The 22,934-nt window shown below is 43.8% G+C and overlaps 1 protein-coding gene across 1 annotated transcript in view; it reads left to right on the top strand.

The window, feature by feature from the left end:
• Positions 1 to 22,934, top strand: part of LOC143766212 (uncharacterized) — a 687,372-nt gene that overhangs the window by 226,984 nt on the left and 437,454 nt on the right. The gene's annotated exons all lie outside the window — the stretch shown is intronic.

The following is a 22,934-nucleotide window of genomic DNA, read 5'->3' as shown; positions in this document are numbered from 1 at the left end:
TCACACTAGGGCATCCGACACAGCGGTAATTCCACATTCGTCCACTATACGCTCAGTTGCGCCAGCTAGATTTTTATCCAGGTTGCCCAGGGTTAATCTAGCTGGTACTCGGGTTGGAGGCTGGGTCACGCCCACAGCCTTTAAATAGTATTGCTATTGGACTTTGGGCGTCACCGATTATAGCTTGTGCCTCGTGCCTAGTGATTCCGGTCTGGAGTGGTGGTCTTGGAGAAGAAATATCGTATCTGGTGGTGTATTATCCTTTGTTATATTTCTCCTTCCTATATTTGTATTTGTTTTGCCCTGGGCACATTATTGTGTTTTCCTGTGTGTCTGCGGCGTGGTGCGTTTTTTTAGTTTTCCCTGTCTGTGCTTTCTGTGGGGGTTGGTGTGTGGTCTATTCACTGGGTGGCGGGTGCTGGTTTCAGCATAGGGCTGAAAACAGGAGTCAGGGCCAGGCCTGGTGGCCCAGACAAGCACACCATTAGTGTAAATTCTGGGAGAGGGACAGACAGGGTTTTCCCTAGTCTGAGGGATATCGCAGGGGCCCGGGTAACCAGCCTTAGCTTACCTAGTCTCCCCGTGACAGTACCATATTGATAAACTTCACTGGGTGAGTGTTACTAATTACACCTGTTAAGCTGACAGCCCCTTCTTTCTATATACCCCTTCAGGCTAAAAAGACCAGAAAAACTAAATGTAAGGAATGTGCCCAGCCTCTTCCGGATAGTTATACCAAAAGGCTATGTCAGACCTGTATTGGGCATACTCTGCAGGAGGAGTGCTCAGTAAAAACAGAGGACATTAGATGTATGATCAGAGAAGAGCTGCAGGCCCTGGGGGATTCTGACAGAACAAAAGGGCAGAGGCCCAGCAGGGAATATACCTCCCCTAGGTCCAGGTCATCTTTGGACAGTGGCGAGCTCCTCTTAGATTCCTCCCGGGAGACACTATCTTCAGAAGCGGAGGAGCATAATTGCTTTCCGACTGACAGTATTAATAACCTTGTCAGATCAATTCGTAAGACTATGGGGTTGACTGATACTAAGGAACCCAAAACGTCTCAGGAAATTAAGTTTGCAGGTGTCTCAGGGAAAGAGGCGTGCATTTCCAGTAATACCAGCAGTTAAAGAACTGGTGAAAAAAGAATGGGGGAAGCAAGGTCAGAGATGTTTCCTTCCCTCAACATCTAAGCGATGGTACCCCTTCGATGATAATGATCTAGCCTCTTGGGTAAAAGCTCCCAAAGTAGATGCGGCCGTAGCCTCTACCTCCCACCGTTCTTCTTTACCAGTGGAGGACTCAGGAATGCTTTCTGACCCCCTAGATCGTAAAGCGGATACGATCCTTAACCCCTTCATGACCTTGGGATTTTCGTTTTTCCTTGTTCGTTTTTCCCTCCCCTCCTTCCCAGAGCATAACTTTTTTTATTTTTCCATCAATATGGCCATGTGAGGGCTTATTTTTTGCAGGACAAGTTGTACTTTTGAATGACATCATTGGTTTTACCATGTCTTGTACTAAAAAATGGGAAAAAAATTCCAAGTGCGGTGAAATTGAAAAAAAAGTGCAATCCCACACTGGTTTTTTGTTTGGCTTTTTTGCTAGGTTCACTAAATGCTAAAACTGACCTGCCATTATGATTCTCCAGGTCAGTACGAGTTCATAGACACCAAACATGACTAGGTTATTTTTTACCTAAGTGGTGAAAAAAAATTCCAAACGTTGCTAAAAAAAAAAAAAAAAATTGCGCCATTTTCCAATACCCGTAGCGTCTCCATTTTTCGTGATCTGCGGTCAGGTGAGGGCTTATTTTTTGCGTTCCAAGCTGTCGTTTTGATACCACTTTTGTGCAGATACGTTGTTTTGATCACCCGTTATTGCATTTTAATGCAATGTCACGGCCACCAAAAAAACGTAATTCTAGCCTTTTCGAATTTTTTTTCTCGCTACGCTGTTTAGCGATCAGGGTAATGCTTTTCTTTATTGATAGATCGGGCGATTCTGAACGCGGCGATACCAAATATGTGTAGGTTTGATTTTTTATTTTTTTTTATTGTTTTATTTTGAATGGGGCGAAAGGGGGGTGATTTAAACTTTTATATATTTTTTTTTTCACATTTTTTTTTTTTAACTTTTGTCATGCTTCAATAGCCTCTATAAGCGCCGGCCCTAAAGCAGAGCGGTGACGTCACCGCTGTGCTCTGCTTTACGGCCTGCCGGCGCTGACACAGTGCAGGGAAGCGGACGCCGGGGGACGCGACAGACACCGGAATGTAAGTATGTAGTGTTTGGAGTTTTTTACATTTACACTGGTAACAAGGGTAAATATCGGGTTACTAAGCGCGGCCCTGCGCTTAGTAACCCGATGTTTACCCTGGTTACCAGTGAAGACATCGCTGAATCCGCGTCACACACCGATTCAGCGATGTCAGCGGGTGATCCAGCGACGAAATAAGGTGCTGGCCTTCTAGCTCCGACCAACGATATCACAGCGGGATCCAGATCGCTGCTGCGTGTCAAACACAATGATATCGCTATCCAGGACACTGCAACGTCACAAATCGCTATCGTTATCGTTGTTAAGTTGTTCAGTGTGAAGGTACCTTTACTCTTCTGCCGTCAATGGAAGGCAATAACATTAACTCCTGGGCCATTAGCCTCGTGTCATCTGGCTTAAGATTAGAGCTTGCCCGTGTCTCTCCGGACTCCTTCCTATTGACTTCTCTAAAGTCTCAGGCTCAGCAGGAGGCTTTGGAGTTGGAAATTAAGGGTCGGTTAGCTAAACGTGTTCTTAAAGAGGTTCCGGCAGACCAAGGAGGGAAGGGAATTTACTCCCGCTTATTTCTGGTCTCTAAACTTATAGGGCAATAATTACTGTATATACTCGAGTATAAGCCGACCCGAGTATAAGCCGACCCCCCTAATTTTTCCACAAAAAACTGGAAAAACTTAATGACTCGAGTATAAGCCTACTGTGGGAAATGCAGCAGCTACTGGAAAATTTCAAAAATAAAAATATATACCAATAAAAGTAAAATTAATTGAGACATCAGTAGGTTAAATGATTTTGAATATCCATATTGAATCAGGAGCCCCATATAATGCTCCATACAGTTAATGATTTATATTAAAATATGCCCCATATAATGCTGCACAAAGTTTAATAATGGCCCCATAAGATGCTCCATAGAAACATTTGCCCCATACAATGCTGTATAAAGGTTAATGACCCCATAAGATGCTAAATATATTATGTCCCATAAGATGCTCCATAGATTATACCCCATAGGATGCTCCATAGATTATGCCCCATAAAATGCTCTATAGATTATGGCCCCATAAGATGCTCCATACATTATGCCCCATAAAATGCTCCATAGATTATGCCCCATAAAATGCCTCATAGATTATGGCTGTTATGATCCTAGTGGCTAGGATCACAAATCTAACCAGCTAAGTAGAAAATAATAGGACGAGCTCTGGGGATGTGGTAACTGGACTAACCGCAAACCTGATCCTAACCGCACACACTATAGGCAGCCGTGGAACGTTTCCTGAAATCCTAGACGTCTCTTCACGGCCTGAGAAACTGACTACCCCTAAAGAGAAAGTAAGACCTCACTTGCCTCAGAGAAATCCCCCAGAGATATAGAAGCCCCCCACAAATAATAACGGTGAGTTAAGAGGAAAAGACAAACGCAGAGATGAAACAGGTTAAGCAAATGAGGCCCGCTAACGCTAGATAGCAGAAAATAGCAAGGGATCTGTGCGGTCAGTAAAAAACCCTATGCAAAAATATCCACGCAGAGAATGCGAGAACCCCCACACCAACTAACGATGTGGGGGGAGCAACTCAGCACCCCAGAGCACCAGCAAGCAGGGAAATCACATATTAGCAAGCTAGACAAAAACTCATCATATACTAGGAAACATCTTGAACACAGATGAGCAAAAATAAGCAAACAGAACTTAGCTTCTCTTGGAGAGACTGATAATGGATGTAAACAACAAAGAAAAATTGTTCCAGCTTCTTCATAAAATTTGATACTTTAATCCAACATATTAAAATAGAAAAGGACACACTCCTGGGACAATGCCATAGCACATGTGAAGAGAGCTACGCGTTTCGACCTTGCGGTCTTTGTCACAGCTGATCTATTAGGTAGCCCCTCTGATATAAGAAGGACTACTACACCAATGGAAAGGTGAGAAAAAGTCACCTGACCCGAAGGTTCTATGCAATATAAAATATTATTAAATTACTATGTGTATACAATCGAAAAAATTCCATAAAATACAAAGAATCCATAAACAGACAGAAATAAACGAAAAAAAAAAAAAAAAACCAGGAGTGTGTCCTTTTCTATTTTAATATGTTGGATTAAAGTATCAAATTTTATGAAGAAGCTGGAACAATTTTTCTTTGTTGTTGGGATTCTACTACGTCGTGTCAGGACGAAGTTCCGTGCCTCTTGCATCTATCGGTGAGCTGGCTTTTTTTCTCTTTTTTGTTTGATATTCAATATTGATTGCCGTGCTCCTGATATTTACTCCACATATGGGACTTACCGCACTTAATTAAGTCAGTGAAGTTTCGATCTATTTTTGTGACAGAATTAAACTTTCTACTGCACCATGTCGGACCACACTAAAAACCGCATGCAAAAAGCTGCTGATGTGTTTTCCGGTGTATTCAATTAAACCAATTCAAGTTCTGATATTTCCAGCACATGGACTGTGTTAAAAAAAGCCATGATTCAAGAGACAAAAACTTGGTGGGATTTAACCACCCTCCAAAACTACATATCGAAAGATATGATCCCAAGAGGTTTACGGTTGAAGAAAAAAGCCACCACCGACTTTGGTACAACATTTTCCAATGAATGGAATGAAATATTAAGCAATTGCTCACTGAACCTCATGAGGCTCATTGTTAAATATGAGGAGAAAAAACTTCAGGATATACAAAAGGAAATTGACAGTTCCAAAGAAAGTCTAAAAAATATGAATGTCATTTGTGAAAATTGTGACACCTATAAGAAGATCCGGGATGAACTAACAACATTAGAGGACGAAATCATACAACGGAAAAAACGGAAATTTGAACGAGACCTAGAGGATTATGCCAATAACAAAGTATATAATTGGAATGATGGCAATGAGTCTTATAGTACTCCAAGATCAATTTTACGTTTTTCCAATCGCCGCAGAAGACCAAATAAACGCTATGTAAGCTTTAGTTCTCGAGATGGCGAATCAGATGACAATGGTCTTAGCACTTCTGACATTTCTCTCAATGAGCCCATGGAGTATAATCTAGCCAAACAATCAAATAAATCAAAAAACGCAAAAGGCGCGGTGGGAGGAAGCACAGAAAATCATTATGGTGTGCAAACCCGCCGCAACAAAAGCATGATGAGATAAGTCAGAATGTTGTAAATTTGTCTTCAAAAATTTTTTCACAGGAACAACTGCAAGTTTTGGCATTTGGTCTTAATTTTGCACCGGATCAAGACTTTAACCTGTTTGCAAGTATTTTGGATGTGAACAAATTCATCAGGAACCTGACTATAAAAAAAAAATTTTTTTCAGCTAACCAGGAACAGGACATAGAAACTGAGGACCGGGTTGAAAATGAGTTTCATGCATTAGATTTCCACGAGCAAATGTCATTGTTAATTTTGCAGGATTTGCAGGGTAGTGATGGAACAAATAAATGTATTAATCAGGCAGATAATTTTGGTACAAAAAATCCCTATTTCTATCCTATAAATTCTCGAGCTGAATGCATGAATAAATTTCAAGAAATAGTAGAACGTGATCTTAAACTCCTACATGAAAATAAACAACCAGCTAAAAAGAATATATCTAAACAACAAAGTAAAGCCATTCAGGAAATTAAAGCCATGAAAGATATAGTCATAAAAACAAGTGATAAAGGGGGTGTAATTGTTATAATGAATTCTATAGATTATAAAAATGAGATTTTCAAACTAATTTCTGACCATAACATTTACAAAAAATTAACTTCTGACCCCACTGTCCTATTTAAACAACAAATAGACATAATGATTGATGAAGGTGTATCCTTAGGGGTTTTAACCGCTAAACTAGCGGATTACATGCATGTCTCACACCCTGTCATGCCCATTTTATATGGGCTTCCCAAAATTCACAAACAGGCTGAATTTCCCCCAATGAGACCTATAGTCTCTAGTATAGGATCACTAAATTAATTTTTAGGTCAATGGCTGGATTCTCTGCTCCAACCATTAGTTGTAAGAACCCCAGGGCATATTAAGGATACCAAAGAGGTTCTGGGTATTATAACACAAAAACAGTGGAAATCAGACTTCACATGGTTAAGCTGCGATGTAATATCATTATATACATGCATTCCGCATGATGTAGCCATGACAGCACTGCAATTTCATTTAAGGAAATACAGTACCTACTCAGAGGATTTGACCAATTTTATTTTACAGGTCACTTTTTTTCTATTAACGCACAATTTTTTTTCTTTTGATGGGGATTATTATTTGCAGTGCACAGGTGTTTCTATGGGCGCAAAATTTTCACCATCTTTGGCAAATTTAGTGATGGCCCATTGGGAATATTTATATTTGTTTTCATCATCCAATCCATTTTCTTCATTTATTCACTGGTATGGCAGATACATCGACGATACGTTGATTATATGGAGGGGCGATGTATCTGCCATACAGGAATTCATAAGCTATATTAACAATAATAATTGTAATATAAAATTCACTTTTGTACATGCGGTATCCAAAATTTCTTTTTTGGATCTAGAATTGACAGGTACTCCGAATGAATTAGTGTCCACACGCACATTCATAAAACCAACAGCAGGCAACACGGTTCTCCATGCAAAAAGCAGCCACCCCAGACATACAATCAAAGCCATCCCCGTGGGTGAATTCACCAGACTGAAGCGGAATTGCAATAATAACAAGGACTTAGATGAAGATCTATCTCAATCACGGAAAAAATTTACTAAGCGGGGTTACCCTAAGTCAGTGATGGGCAACCTTTTGAGCTCGGTGTGTCAAAATTCGCCAAAAAACCGAGCATAACTTGGGTGGTGTGTCACCTTGATAAAAAAACATAATTTTGCGACATGTATAGTTTAAATAACACATATGTATAATTAGAATTAACTTACCTGCTTAGTGACTTCTTTGTTCATCTGTCAGTTGGTTTCTTTTGTTGGTCTTGCTATTATTTAACTTGTGTGGGGTGCCGTGAACTAAGATAAGTGAGGGGGAGGGGGGATTCTTCCAGTGATGGCGAACCTGTGGCACTCCAGCTGTTGCAAAACTACAATTCCCATCATGTCTTCACAGCCAAAGCCTTTGCTTTGAATGGCCAGCCATGATGGGAATTGTAGTTTTGCAACAGCTGGACTGCCACAGGTTCGCCATCACTGATGCCTCCCTCTCACTTATCTCAGTAATGGCCAATGACACCCCACAGTTCACTGGATGATGGTTGCTGTAGTAGTCACAGGGCCTCCAGACAGCAATCACAGGGCCTGAGTCCAGACAGCAATCACAGGGCCTGAGTCCAGACAGCAATCACAGGGCCTGAGTCCAGACAGCTATCACAGGGCCTGAGTCCAGACAGCTATCACAGGGCCTGAGTCCAGACAGCTATCACAGGGCCTGAGTCCAGACAGCTATCACAGGGCCTGAGTCCAGACAGCTATCACAGGGCCTGAGTCCAGACAGCTATCACAGGGCCTGAGTCCAGACAGCTATCACAGGGCCTGAGTCCAGACAGCTATCACAGGGCCTGAGTCCAGACAGCTATCACAGGGCCTGAGTCCAGACAGCTATCTCAGGGCCTGAGTTGTTATGACCCCAGTGGACAGGGTCTCAGAGGAACGTGTAAGTCTGCAAGATACAAAAATCCAGCTCATAGGGCTGTGGTAACTGGGTTGACCAAATAGCTACTCCTAACGCCAACACTAGAAGTAGCCGGGGATCATGCCTACGGTGATCGCTAGATGACTCGCGCCAGCCGGAGAATCTAACTACCCCTAGGAGAAGAAAACAAAGACCTCTCTTGCCTCCAGAGAAAGGGACCCCAAAGCAAGATACAAGCCCCCCACAAATAATAACGGTGAGGTAAGAGGAAATGACAAACACAGAAATGAACCAGGTTCAGCAAAGAGAGGCCAGCTTACTAATAGCAGAATATAGCAAGATAACTTATCTGGTCAACAAAAACCCTATAAAAATCCACGCTGGAGATTCAAGAACCCCCGAACCGTCTAACGGTCCGGGGGGAGAACACCAGCCCCCTAGAGCTTCCAGCAAAGGTCAGGATACAGATAGGAACAAGCTGGACAAAAATACCAAACAAAACAAAAGCAAAAAGCAAAGAAGCAGACTTAGCTTTAAAAACAGGAACCAGGATCAGAGGACAAGAGCACAACAGATTAGCTCTGATTTCAACGATGCCAGGCATTGAACTGAAGGTCCAGGGAGCTTATATAGCAACGCCCCTGAACTAACGGCCCAGGTGAGGATATAGGAAAAGACAGACGCTCCAGAGTCAAATCACTAATGACCACTAGAGGGAGCAAAAAGTAAAATCACAACACTGAGTCCAGACAGCAATCACAGGGCCTGAGTCCAGACAGCAATCACAGGGCCTGAGTCCAGACAGCTATCACAGGGCCTGAGTCCAGACAGCTATCACAGGGCCTGAGTCCAGACAGCTATCACAGGGCCTGAGTCCAGACAGCTATCACAGGGCCTGAGTCCAGACAGCTATCACAGGGCCTGAGTCCAGACAGCTATCACAGGGCCTGAGTCCAGACAGCTATCACAGGGCCTGAGTCCAGACAGCAATCACAGGGCCTGAGTCCAGACAGCAATCACAGGGCCTGAGTCCAGACAGCTATCACAGGGCCTGAGTCCAGACAGCAATCACTGGGCCTGAGTCCAGACAGCAATCACAGGGCCTGAGTCCAGACAGCAATCACAGGGCCTGAGTCCAGACCGCAATCACAGGGCCTGAGTCCAGACATCAATCACAGGGCCTGAGTCCAGACAGCAATCACAGGGCCTGAGTCCAGACAGCAATCACAGGGCCTGAGTCCAGACAGCTATCACAGGGCCTCCAGACAGCTATCACAGGGCCTCCAGACAGCTATCTCCTCAGGCCTCAGAAGTGCAGCCTGGGACTTCTGGTCGGTGCAGCCTGGGACTTCTGGTCGGCGCAGCAGGGAGCAACGCAATGTCGCCCAAACAACACAGATCCGACGCAGAGGCCTGGGACTTCCGGGAGCTGCGCCTGGCCTACCGGAAGTCCCAGGCCTAGACGCTCTGCACCGGAGCTCTGTTGTTTGGACCCACAGACCTCCTGCATGGCATCCGATCCGATAAAAAATCGGATCGGATGCCATTGTTTAGCATTCCGATACCGCAAGTATCGGGTATCGGCCGATATTTGCTGTATCGGAATTCCGATACCGAGATCCGATACTTTTGTGGTATCGGGTATCGGTATCGAAACAACATTAATGTGTGTAAAATAAAGAATTAAAATAAAAAATATTGCTATACTCACCTCTCCGACGCAGCCTGGACGTCCGCGAGGGAACCGGCAGCGTTGTTTGCTTAAAAATCGCGGTTTTCCTTCCTTACTTGAAGTCCCGGCTTGTGATTGGTTGCGTGCCGCCCATGTGACCGAGACGCGACCAATCACAGCAAGCCGTGACGTAATTTTAGGTCCTTCAGGATTTTAAAATTACGTTCCGGCGTTGTGATTGGTTGCGTGCGGTCACATGGGCGACGCAACCAATCACAACGCCGGAACGTAATTTTAAAATCCTGAAGGACCTAAAATTACGTCACGGCTTGCTGTGATTGGTCGCGTCTCGGTCACATGGGCGGCACGCAACCAATCACAAGCCGGGACTTCAAGTAAGGAAGGAAAACCGCGATTTTTAAGCAAACAACGCTGCCGGTTCCCTCGCGGACGTCCAGGCTGCGTCGGAGAGGTGAGTATAGCAATATTTTTTATTTTAATTCTTTATTTTACATATTAATATGGTTCCCAGGGCCTGAAGGAGAGTTTCCTCTCCTTCAGACCCTGGGAAAGAAGCAATTTCTATGGGGCCGCGGCCGGCGGCCGGCGTGTCACTGAAAATGACTACGCGTGTCAGCACTGACACGCGTGTCATAGGTTCGCCATCACTGCCCTAAGTGGATGCTTAATAGAGCGACAAATGTGGTCAATTTGAAAAATCAATCAGATCTCATTTGTGCAGAGTCAAACAGCAAGAACAACAATAAAAACAAAAATAAAAATAAAAATATCAAAAAAATTTCTAATAAACCATATGTTTGTTTACAATTTAGTCCGCAATTTAATGAAATCAAAACTATCATCAATCGAGCTATTCCAATCTTATTTGAAGATCCTATTCTTGCTGTGTTACTAAATAATGGTTGCAATATTATAGCCAGAAGGGCACCCACGCTAGGCAATATATTATCCCCTAATTGTTTTTCCTCTCAACAACTAAATAGCACCTGGTTGAGTTGCATAGGGTGCTATAAATGCAATGTTACCAACTGCACCACGTGTGACCATTTAAATATCACAAAATGTTTTGGTACGAGTGACATGGAAAACAAATATAAAATTCAAACTTTCATTAATTGCAATACACGCTTCATAGTGTACAAAATAGATTGTATCTTATGTGAGAAATCATATATTGGCTGCACAATAAGAAAACTAAAAAACAGAGTATCAGAACATTTGTACGATATTAAATGCACAACTAAGAACAGTCGTACCATCTCCTCTGTAGCCAGACATTTCATCGAAGTACACTCACGCAATACGGACTCCCTGAGAGTAACAGGTATTGAAAAAATAAAAAAATCTCCACGAGGAGGTGATATGCATAGGGCTCTGCTCACACGGGAAGCCTTTTGGATTTTCAATTTAGGCACAAGATTTCCATTTGGTCTTAATAAAAAAAGTGAACTCATGTTTCACTATTAGTCAGGGGTCAGGCCTGCCTGTTCGTTCCCTGGACCACCTTGTTTGCTGTAAGTACACCGCTGCACTGTGCCGGGATGTTAGCGTTTCCTACATGAGGGCACTTGCCCTATATATATGGAATACATTGCTGTCCCCTATACTGGAAAGCTCTTCTCTAGCCTATTGCTAGTTCAGCATTGTGGTTCACGGACCGTTCTCAGGCCTGTTTTTTGCCATCATCATTGGTGCGTACTGGTATTTCCCCTCTGTACACCTGTTCTTGTCTGGTAATTTTATCTTTTGTATTCAATAAAGCATGTATTTTATGGGACCATATGGCTGCTTGTGTTTCTGTTTTTGTCTTTATATATTGATTGGCAGCTGGTCCCTATTATCCATATTAAGCATATATTTATTTGTAGAATGTGTTGATATTGTAAAACTTCTCTAAATATGCTGGCTTTAATATTTTCATGTAACATAGATAATAGCAGGATTTTGGTGTATATAACAACTATTGACATGGATAACAGCAGTACTTTGATGTATATATTCATATATATTTTTATGGTTTGTTTTTTTTTGGTTTTTTTTCGTTTATTTCTGTCTGTTTATGGATTCTTTGTATTTTATGGAATTTTTTCGATTGTATACACATAGTAATTTAATAATATTTTATATTTTATATTGCATAGAACCTTCGGGTCAGGTGACTTTTTCTCACCTTTCCATTGGTGTAGTAGTCCTTCTTATATCAGAGGGGCTACCTAATAGATCAGCTGTGACAAAGACCGCAAGGTCGAAACGCGTAGCTCTCTTCACATGTGCTATGGCATTGTCCCAGGAGTGTGTCCTTTTCTATTTTAATATGTTGGATTAAAGTATCAAATTTTATGAAGAAGCTGGAACAATTTTTCTTTGTTGTTGGGATTCTACTACGTCGTGTCAGGACGAAGTTCCGTGCCTCTTGCATCTATCGGTGAGCTGGCTTTTTTTCTCTTTTTTGTTTGATAATGGATGTAGACAGGAGCAATCAGAATAGCACTGAATACAACGGCAACAGGCAAGGAATGAAGGACCAGGTGGATTAAATAGGAAACCTAACTAGCAGATGACGAGACAGCTGATCCTGCCAGAAACCTGCAAAATAACAAAAAGAGCCACCAGGAGGAGCCCAAAGAGAGAACTCACACAGTACCACTCATGACCACAGGAGGGAGCCCGGAAACAGAGTTCACAACATATGGCCCCATAAGATGCTCCATACATTATGTCCCAAAAGATGCTCCATACTGTACATTATGCCCTATAAGATGCTCCATACATTATGCCCCATATGCTGCGATTAAAATAAAATCACATACCTCTCGTCGCTCAGGCCCCCGGCACTTGCGATATTCACCTTCCTTGTTCCACCGCTGCGCTGCTGTGTCTTCTGGCTTTGACTGTTCAAGGCAGAGGGCCCACACTAACTGTCATCGTCCCCTCTGACCTGAACAGGCAGAGGACGAGGAAGACGGGGCGGCGCGCAGCGATAGAACGGGGTCAGGTAAATATCGGAATGCTCACCTCCCCCGATATACTCACCTGCTCCCGGTGCAGTCCCTGGCAGCTTCTCACTGTCAGATGGTCTCCAGGAGCCAGCAGCTTCTTCCTATGTTCAGCAGTCACATACCACTCATTAAAGTAATGAATATGCGTCCATATTCATTACTTTAATGAGCGGTACCACGTGACCGCTGAACGCAGGAACAAGCTGCCGGAGACCATGGGACATGCAGGGACCGCGCCAGGAGCAGGTGAGTATGTGACAGCCGCCGACCCTCCCGCTGACAATGACTCAAGTATAAGCCGAGAGGGGCACTTTCAGCCCCAAAAAATGGGCTGAAAATCTCGGCTTATACTCGAGTATATACGGCAACTTAAGAAAGTTGAACACCTTTCTAAGATCTCGGACCTTCAAAATGGAGTCCATTCGATCAGCCATAAAAATGTTCTTTCCCAGGTGCTTCGTGGCAGTCCTGGATCTCAAGGATGCATATTACCATCTCCCAATTCATGTCTTGCATCAACAATACCTCCGGGTAGCAGTCATGTTAGAAGGTCAGATCCGTCATCTCCAGTTTATGGCGATGCCTTTCGGATTGTCCATGGCCCCTGGGATCTTCACCAAGTTAATGCTGGAGGTGATGACGCATTTACGGTTAAAGGACACTTTAATAGTTCCGTACCTGGGCGATCTTCTAGTGGCAGGAAACTCAGCCTTCCAATGTGAGCAGCGGCTAGTTGATGTAATTTCATCTTTGCAGGATTTGGGTTGGCTGATTGACTGCAAAAAAACCAGCTTGCTCCTAATAACCTGCCAGACGTTCCTGGGACTTCATCTAGACCCTGTAAGTCAGAAATGCCTTCTTCCAAAACAAAACAATTAACAATAGTTAATAAAGTACGTTCAGCAAATGACAACCCTAGAATATCCCTGAGGGTATGTCTCTGCTTGGCTCTCTTACACCATGTATCCGTGCAGTACAGTGGGCCCAGTTCCATACTAGACAGCTACAGCGCGCTATCCTTCAAGAAGAGGAAAGATTGCAGGGACAGTTGGAGGGAGTAATGTCACTTTCAACTGAGTTAGTTAGATCCTTGGAATGGTGGCTAGATCTAAGACACCTCTCGAGAGGAGTTCTGTGCGTAGTAAGACCCTCAAAGACCATTTCCACAGATGCTAGCCCCTTTGGGTGGGGAGCGCATTTAGAGGAAAATATAGTTCAGGGTCAGTAGTCTCTAACTGAAGAAAACGACTCTTCAAATTTAAGGGAGTTAAAAGCGATTTATCATGCCTTACGTAATTTTCTTCCACAGCTTCAAGGAACTCATACAAGAGTTCTATCAGACAACACCATGGCAGTAGCATATTTAAACCATCAAGGAAGAACACGATTAGGAACTGATTAGAAACTGATGTCTACCGCAGACAGGATCCTAAATCTGGCAGAAGAACATCTCTTGTCCCTCTCAGCCCTGCACATCATGGGTGTAGACAACTCTGTAGCAGACTTCCTAAGTTGCCATACCCTGCATCAGGGGGAAGGGGTGCTCAACCGTTGTATTTTCAAGAAGATAACGGACATGTGGGGCATGCCGGAGATAGACCTCTTTGCTACAAGAAACAACCGAGAGGTCGAAAGGTTCGCTTCGCTATACAGAGAGGACCATCCAGATATACTCGACTTCCTTCAGTCCCCATGGACCTTTCCCCCGATGACAATTCTACCGATAGTCATCAGAAAAATAAGGAAGGAAGGAGCGAAAGTGATATTGATAGCCCTTTTTTGGCCCAAGAGGCTGTGATTTTCATGGCTCAGAGCCATGTCGGTCTCTGACCCTTGGATCCTCCCTTGTGATCGGGACCTGCTCTCTCAAGGGCCCTTCTATCACCTTCAGTTGAAGGGCCTACGCCTGACGGCATGGAACTTGACAGGCAGTTACTGAGACTAAGGATTCTCAGAAAATGTAATACAGACCCTCCTGAATATTAGGAAGGAGGCCACTACCAAAATTTACTCTAGAATTTGGAAAAAATTTCATAGTTTCCATTCAGAGGCCCTTTATAATGAGGTTCCTATCCCTTCTGTATTAGAATTCCTGCAAAGAGGTCGGGAGTTGGGTCTATCAGTAAACACCTTGAAGGTCCAAATATCGGCTCTGGGAGCCTTATATAGCTACAATGTTGCCGGAGACAGATGGGTAGCTAGGTTCGTTTCAGCATGTCAGCAAGAGGACCCAGTGCATATTTCTCATATACCACCTTGGGATCTCAACCTAGTTCTAGATGCATTGACAGGGTCTCCATTTGGGCCATTACACTCAGCCTCATTACAATACATCTAATTAAAGACTGCCTTATTAGTGGCCCTAGTATCAGCAAGAAGAGTGAGTGATATCCAGGCCCTGTCAATAGATCCTCCCTTTCTGTCAATATTCCACGAGAGGATAGTATTACGAACAGACCCTTCCTATCTTCCTAAGGTATCTACTAGATTCCGTAGATGCCAGGAAATTTATCTTCCCTCCTTTTATGATAACCCAAAAACATCGGGGGAGGAAAGATTTCACATGTTAGATCTGAAGAGAGCTGTCTTAGCCTATTTAGGTAGGACTAGATCGTGGAGGCAGAGCAGGGCTCTCTTTGTGTCCTTTCAGGGCCACAGGAAGGGGTCTGGAATCACAAAAGGCACGCTTTCTCGGTGGATCAGAGAAGCGATTAGTCTGACATACTCAGCAAAAGGGGAGAACCCGCCGCAGGTCATGAAAGCACATTCCGCACGAGCCGTAGCATCCTCCTGGGCTGAAAGAGCGGATGTCCCGATTGACCTTATATGTAAGGCCGCAACCTGGTCCTCACCTTCTACTTTCTACAGTCACCACAGGCTTGACTTGTCTTCTTCTGTAGACTTAGCCTTTGGTAGATCAGTTCTTGATACGGTAGTCCCACCCAGGTGATTGTCTCTGAAAATCTCTCAGTGGGTGCTGTCGTGGCAAAGAGAAAAAATTGATTAAACCAGGGATTCAAGCTTGAGGAGGATAATTTGCATATTCCAGGTGCCTTCTGGGAAAAGCGAAGAGTCTCCCTCAGCAAGAAGATCGTTGGGTACAGCCGGGACCAGCTGCTTGGAAAGCATCACCAAACCAGGGATTCAAGCTTGAGGAGGATAATTTGCGTATTCCAGGTGCCTTCTGGGAAAAGCGAAGAGTCTCCCTCAGCAAGAAGATCGTTGGGTACAGCCGGGACCAGCTGCTTGGAAAGCATCACCAAACCAGGGATTCAAGCTTGAGGAGGATAATTTGCATATTCCAGGTGCCTTCTGGGAAAAGCGAAGAGTCTCCCTCAGCAAGAAGATCGTTGGGTACAGCCGGGACCAGCTGCTTGGAAAGCATCACCAAACCAGGGATTCAAGCTTGAGGAGGATAATTTGCATATTCCAGGTGCCTTCTGGGAAAAGCGAAGAGTCTCCCTCAGCAAGAAGATCGTTGGGTACAGCCGGGACCAGCTGCTTGGAAAGCATCACCAAACGAATTTTTGCCTGTAGGACATTATTGCAAGAAAGCTTGGCTGAGTAGATTACACAAGAAGGAAAACACACAGCAAGTCAGCAGGATCTAGGAGCAACATGGCAGATGTGACAACCTACATGGTGAGCTGCAGCATGTGCTACATGTTCACAGATCGACCAGAAGAAGAATCCAATTTCACCTGTCAGAAGTGTAGACTAGTGGCCCTTTTAGAAGAAAAGGTGCGGGGTCTGGAAGAAAGAATAGCAACTTTGAAACTCATCAAAGAGAATGAAGACTTCCTAGACAGAACAGAAGCATCTCTACTGGTCACAGAAGGTGAAAAAAGTGTCAGAGAACCTCCAAAAGCAGATGAGTTGAAGCATGTGACCAAAAGAAGCAAGAAGACCATGGAGAAATCACCAACCACACAACTGAAGAACCGATATCAAATCTTTGTAGAGGATGAAGATGGCACACCTAAGGACGAAGCAATACCAGAAAGCAAAAAAGAAAAGGGTACACAGCAACAAGTGACAGCAAAAAGTACAGCCAAGAAGCAACGAAGAGTGGTGGTGGTGGGAGACTCACTACTGAGAGGCACAGAAGCAGCCATCTGCAGACCGGACATAACCGCAAGAGAAGTATGCTGCCTTCCAGGTGCGATGATCAAGGATGTGACTGATAGGATACCAAAGCTCTTCAGCTCCAAGGACGTCCACCCATTTCTTCTGATACATGTTGGCACCAATGACACGGCAAGGAAGGACCTACCGACAATCTGCAAGGACTTTGAAGAGTTGGGGAAGAAAGTAAAGGAGCTGGATGCACAGGTAGTTTTTTCTTCTATCCTTCCAGTAGACGGGCATGGCACCAGGAGATGGAGTAAAGGAACAAAGTCCAGCTCACCATACCGACATTCCCCAGGTCTCGGAGCACGGAACCGCTGTGTCAGGGCGTGAACAAACAGGAAAAAAGGAGAAGATCCAGCTCAACGATGTAGTGAAAAGTCCATAGTTTTATTTCACCTTGAAAATAGCATGGTGTAAGGACAAAACATCAGCATACAAAAGGGTTAAAAACCAGGATCTGAGATATATTGAAAACATTATTTATAAGATATATAATAAAATATATTCTAATGACAATATGAAAAAGATACTATTTTTAAATATAAATTAAATTTGTGGAAGCAACCTAATCCACTTGAGTTGATGACAATTTTACATGAGAGGGAGAGAAATTTGCAAGGGAAAACAAAATTGCCTGAAGTGGGACACGAACTCATATGAGTTCTTTATTCGGAGGTGAGACATGTATGTAAATCTCGTAATGAACGGAGCTACAAGCTTCTTTGACTCGAGAGTCGGCCTTGGAATGTTACGGACTTATAGATGGCCAAGGCAGAAAGAGCAAAGTAAACAAATTAGAAGCAATCAAAGTCGAAGTGAGTTAGTGCACAGCAGAAGACGCCGTTACAATGTAGAAGCGGCCGACAAACAGGGAACTTTAAAAGAAGGGGAAAAAAAAAAAAAAAAAAAAAAAAGGAGAAGAAAGGAATCATTTAAAATGGATAGTAAATAATAAATAAATGAATAAAAATATTATACATAACAGAAAAAACAAGGAAACATACAGAAAATGTAACCTATACATATAGTAAGCAGATAAACGGATGCACAGTCCATAAGCTGTCAGAAGATTAATAGAAGAGCATTAGATCCTTTCTTTTGTTTAAGCCATGTGGTATTCTAGTACCAAGCTTGAAGATCCACCATGTTTCTCTATTTCTAAGGATCACCTCAACATCTCCTCCTCTAAATGATTTATGAATTTTTTCAATCGCATAAACTTTAAGTGACTCAAGATTTGAATGATGAAAATTAATAAAATGTTGTGAAACTTGTGATATGTTTCTGTTGACATTGATATTCTCAACATCATAAATGTGTTCACGGATGCGAGTTTTTAGGGAACGTATGGTACTCCCCACATATTTGAGGTGACACATTGTGCATTCCATGATATATACCACATTTTTGGTGTTGCAATTCAAAAATGTTTTGATGGGGAAAGTATTCTGGTCACTGGCATCAGTAAAATTACAACGTTTTCCCGAAAATTTGCAAGTTTTGCATGTCACCGCACCAACATTTGTAAAAGCCTTTTGTACTAAGCCAATGAGAGGGCTGTGCAATAGGTGTATTGAGAGAGCTCGGTGATAAGCTGGAACCCAAAGAAGGTGCTTTTCTGGATACAATTCTACATCCATTACTCAAAATTTCGGCTATATCAGGATCCTCTTTTAAAATAGTTAAATTATTAATAATCGTTTTATGTATAGGTTACATTTTCTGTATGTTTCCTTGTTTTTTCTGTTATGTATAATATTTTTATTCATTTATTTATTATTTACTATCCATTTGAAATGATTCCTTTCTTCTCCTTTTTTTTTTTTTTTTTTTTCCCCTTCTTTTAAAGTTCCCTGTTTGTCGGCCGCTTCTACATTGTAACGGCGTCTTCTGCTGTGCACTAACTCACTTCGACTTTGATTGCTTCTAATTTGTTTACTTTGCTCTTTCAGCCTTGGCCATCTATAAGTCCGTAACATTCCAAGGCCGACTCTCGAGTCAAAGAAGCTTGTAGCTCCGTTCATTACGAGATTTACATACATGTCTCACCTCCGAATAAAGAACTCATATGAGTTCGTGTCCCACTTCAGGCAATTTTGTTTTCCCTTGCAAATTTCTCTCCCTCTCATGTAAAATTGTCATCAACTCAAGTGGATTAGGTTGCTTCCACAAATTTAATTTATATTTAAAAATAGTATCTTTTTCATATTGTCATTAGAATATATTTTATTATATATCTTATAAATAATGTTTTCAATATATCTCAGATCCTGGTTTTTAACCCTTTTGTATGCTGATGTTTTGTCCTTACACCATGCTATTTTCAAGGTGAAATAAAACTATGGACTTTTCACTACATCGTTGAGCTGGATCTTCTCCTTTTTTCCCACCAGGAGATGGAACAGGATCCTTGATGCGAACAACTGGCTAAGACGATGGTGCAGACAACAAGGATTCGGATTCCTGGACCACGGTGTGAATTACTTGTACGATGGACTCCTCGCCAGAGACGGACTACACCTCAACAAACCTGGGAAACACACATTCGCCAGAAGACTCGCTACACTCATCAGGAGGGCGTTAAACTAGAAGAAGAGGGGACGGGAAGAAAAACATTAGACTCGAACAAAGAAGACCCAGGAAAACATACTCAGAAGGGAGGTAAGAACATTTCTAAAACAATCCACAGCGAGGAGATTGGAACAAAACAAAATCCTCTAAACTGCATGCTCGCAAACGCCAGAAGCCTGACAAACAAGATGGAAGAACTAGAAGCAGAAATATCTACAGGTAACTTTGACATAGTGGGAATAACCGAGACATGGTTAGATGAAAGCTATGACTGGGCAGTTAACTTACAGGGTTACAGTCTGTTTAGAAAGGATCGTAAAAATCGAAGAGGAGGAGGGGTTTGTCTCTATGTAAAGTCTTGTCTAAAGTCCACTTTAAGGGAGGATATTAGCGAAGGGAATGAGGATGTCGAGTCCATATGGGTCGAAATTCATGGAGGGAAAAATGGTAACAAAATTCTCATTGGGGTCTGTTACAAACCCCCAAATATAACAGAAATCATGGAAAGTCTACTTCTAAAGCAGATAGATGAAGCTGCAACCCATAATGAGGTCCTGGTAATGGGGGACTTTAACTACCCGGATATTAACTGAGAAACAGAAACCTGTGAAACCCATAAAGGCAACAGGTTTCTGCTAATAACCAAGAAAAATTATCTTTCACAATTGGTGCAGAATCCAACCAGAGGAGCAGCACTTTTAGACCTAATACTATCTAATAGACCTGACAGAATAACAAATCTGCAGGTGGTCGGGCATCTAGGAAATAGTGACCACAATATTGTACAGTTTCACCTGTCTTTCACTAGGGGGACTTGTCAGGGAGTCACAAAAACACTGAACTTTAGGAAGGCAAAGTTTGACCAGCTTAGAGATGCCCTTAATCTGGTAGACTGGGACAATATCCTCAGAAATAAGAATACAGATAAGAAATGGGAAATGTTTAAGAACATCCTAAATAGGCACTGTAAGCGGTTTATACCTTGTGTGAATAAAAGGACTAGAAATAGGAAAAACCCAATGTGGCTAAACAAAGAAGTAAGACAGGCAATTAACAGTAAAAAGAAAGCATTTGCACTACTAAAGCAGGATGGCACCATTGAAGCTCTAAAAAACTATAGGGAGAAAAATACTTTATCTAAAAAACTAATTAAAGCTGCCAAAACGGAAACAGAGAAGCATATTGCTAAGGAGAGCAAAACTAATCCCAAACTGTTCTTCAACTATATCAATAGTAAAAGAATAAAAACTGAAAATGTAGGCCCCTTAAAAAATAGTGAGGAAAGAATGGTTGTAGATGACGAGGAAAAGGCTAACATATTAAACACCTTCTTCTCCACGGTATTCACGGTGGAAAATGAAATGCTAGGTGAAATCCCAAGAAACAATGAAAACCCTATATTAAGGGTCACCAATCTAACCCAAGAAGAGGTGCGAAACCGGCTAAATAGGATTAAAATAGATAAATCTCCGGGTCCGGATGGCATACACCCACGAGTACTAATAAGAGAACTAAGTAATGTAATAGATAAACCATTATTTCTTATTTTTAGGGACTCTATAGCGACGGGGTCTGTTCCGCAGGACTGGCGCATAGCAAATGTGGTGCCAATATTCAAAAAGGGCTCAAAAAGTGAACCTGGAAATTATAGGCCAGTAAGTCTAACCTCTACTGTTGGTAAAATATTTGAAGGGTTTCTGAAGGATGTTATTCTGGATTATCTCAATGAGAATAACTGTTTAACTCCATATCAGCATGGGTTTATGAGAAATCGCTCCTGTCAAACCAATCTAATAAGTTTTTATGAAGAGGTAAGCTATAGGCTGGACCACGGTGAGTCATTGGACGTGGTATATCTCGATTTTTCCAAAGCGTTTGATACCGTACCGCACAAGAGGTTGGTACACAAAATGAGAATGCTTGGTCTGGGGGAAAATGTGTGTAAATGGGTTAGTAACTGGCTTAGTGATAGAAAGCAGAGGGTGGTTATAAATGGTATAGTCTCTAACTGGGTCGCTGTGACCAGGGCCGGCCTTTGCCCTGTGCGACCTGTGCGGCCGCACAGGGCGCCAAGGCTTACTAGAAGGCATAGGGCGCCGATTTGAGCCTTTGATTTAATTAGCAGTTAATCATCGGCTGGCCCGAGGGCGCTCGCACCTATTGTGGCGCCCGCCGCCGCTGTCCCACTCCCAGCGGGCGCTCGGCTTTGTGCATGTGACGTTATGTCACACGCACAAGCCTTTCTCCCCGCCGGGCAGGGACAGCACGTAGGGAACTTTAGTTCCGCCTACTGCTGTCCCCAGCGGGGAGAGATTGGCTGTGTGCACAGCGTGTGACATGACGTCACACGTCCCTGGGCGCCGCCGCTCTGTTCCCGGAAAGGAAGAAGAGAACAGAGCAGAGGAGGACCGAAGAGCTGAGCTGCGCCTCTGTTCCGTATGGCTGCCCGCCTGCTTTCTGTGCACAGGACCTGTGATGAGGTCACAGGAGGGGAGGAGTCAGGGGTCACATGATCGTGACCTCCGAAGTTGTGCTGGTTGGCAACTTGCCGCTGCAGGATGAGGTAAGTAATGGCTGTGTGTGGGGTCAGGAGGTGTACAGTGTGGATGTAGCAGAGCTGTGTGTGTGCGAGGTGTGGGGAGCGGAGCCGTGTGTGTGCGAGGTGTGGGGAGCGGAGCCGTGTGTGTGCGAGGTGTGGGGAGCGGAGCCGTGTGTGTGCGAGGTGTGCGGAGCGGAGCCGTGTGTGCGAGGTGTGCAGAGCGGAGCCGTGTGTGTGCGAGGTGTACGGAGCGGAGCCGTGTGTGCGAGGTGTACGGAGCGGAGCCGTGTGTGCGAGGTGTGCAGAGCGGAGCCGTGTGTGTGCGAGGTGTACGGAGCGGAGCCGTGTGTGCGAGGTGTACGGAGCGGAGCCGTGTGTGTGCGAGGTATACGGAGCGGAGCCGTGTGTGTGCGAGGTGTACGGAGCGGAGCCGTGTGTGCGAGGTGTACGGAGCGGAGCCGTGTGTGTGCGAGGTGTACGGAGCGGAGCCGTGTGTGTGCGAGGTGTACGGAGCGGAGCCGTGTGTGTGCGAGGTGTACGGAGCGGAGCCGTGTGTGCGAGGTGTGCGGAGCGGAGCCGTGTGTGTGCGAGGTGTACGGAGCGGAGCCGTGTGTGTGCGAGGTGTACGGAGCGGAGCCGTGTGTATGAGGTGTACGGAGCGGAGCTGAATGTGTACGAGGTGTATGGAGCGGAGCGCGTGTGTACGGAGCGGAACCGTGTGTGCAAAGTGTACGGAGCGCAGCCGCGTGTGTAGGAGTAGCTATGTGTGGCCATTATATGGTACGAAGTATCATGTGCGGCCAATATACGGTACGGAGCATCATGTGCGGTCATTATACAGTATGGAGCATCATGTGGGGTCATTATACAGTATGGAGCATCATGTGCGGTCATTATACAGTATGGAGCATCATGTGCGGTCATTATACAGTATGGAGCATCATGTGCGGTCATTATACAGTATGGAGCATCATGTGGGGTCATTATACAGTATGGAGCATCATTTGGGGTCATTATACAGTATGGAGCATCATGTGCGGTCATTATACAGTATGGAGCATCATGTGCGGTCATTATACAGTATGGAGCGTCATGTGCGGTCATTATAC

This window comes from Ranitomeya variabilis, chromosome 4 (genome assembly GCF_051348905.1).
Source record: "Ranitomeya variabilis isolate aRanVar5 chromosome 4, aRanVar5.hap1, whole genome shotgun sequence".
Taxonomy (NCBI): Eukaryota; Metazoa; Chordata; class Amphibia; order Anura; family Dendrobatidae; genus Ranitomeya; species Ranitomeya variabilis.
This window is presented reverse-complemented; position numbering and strand designations above follow the sequence as displayed.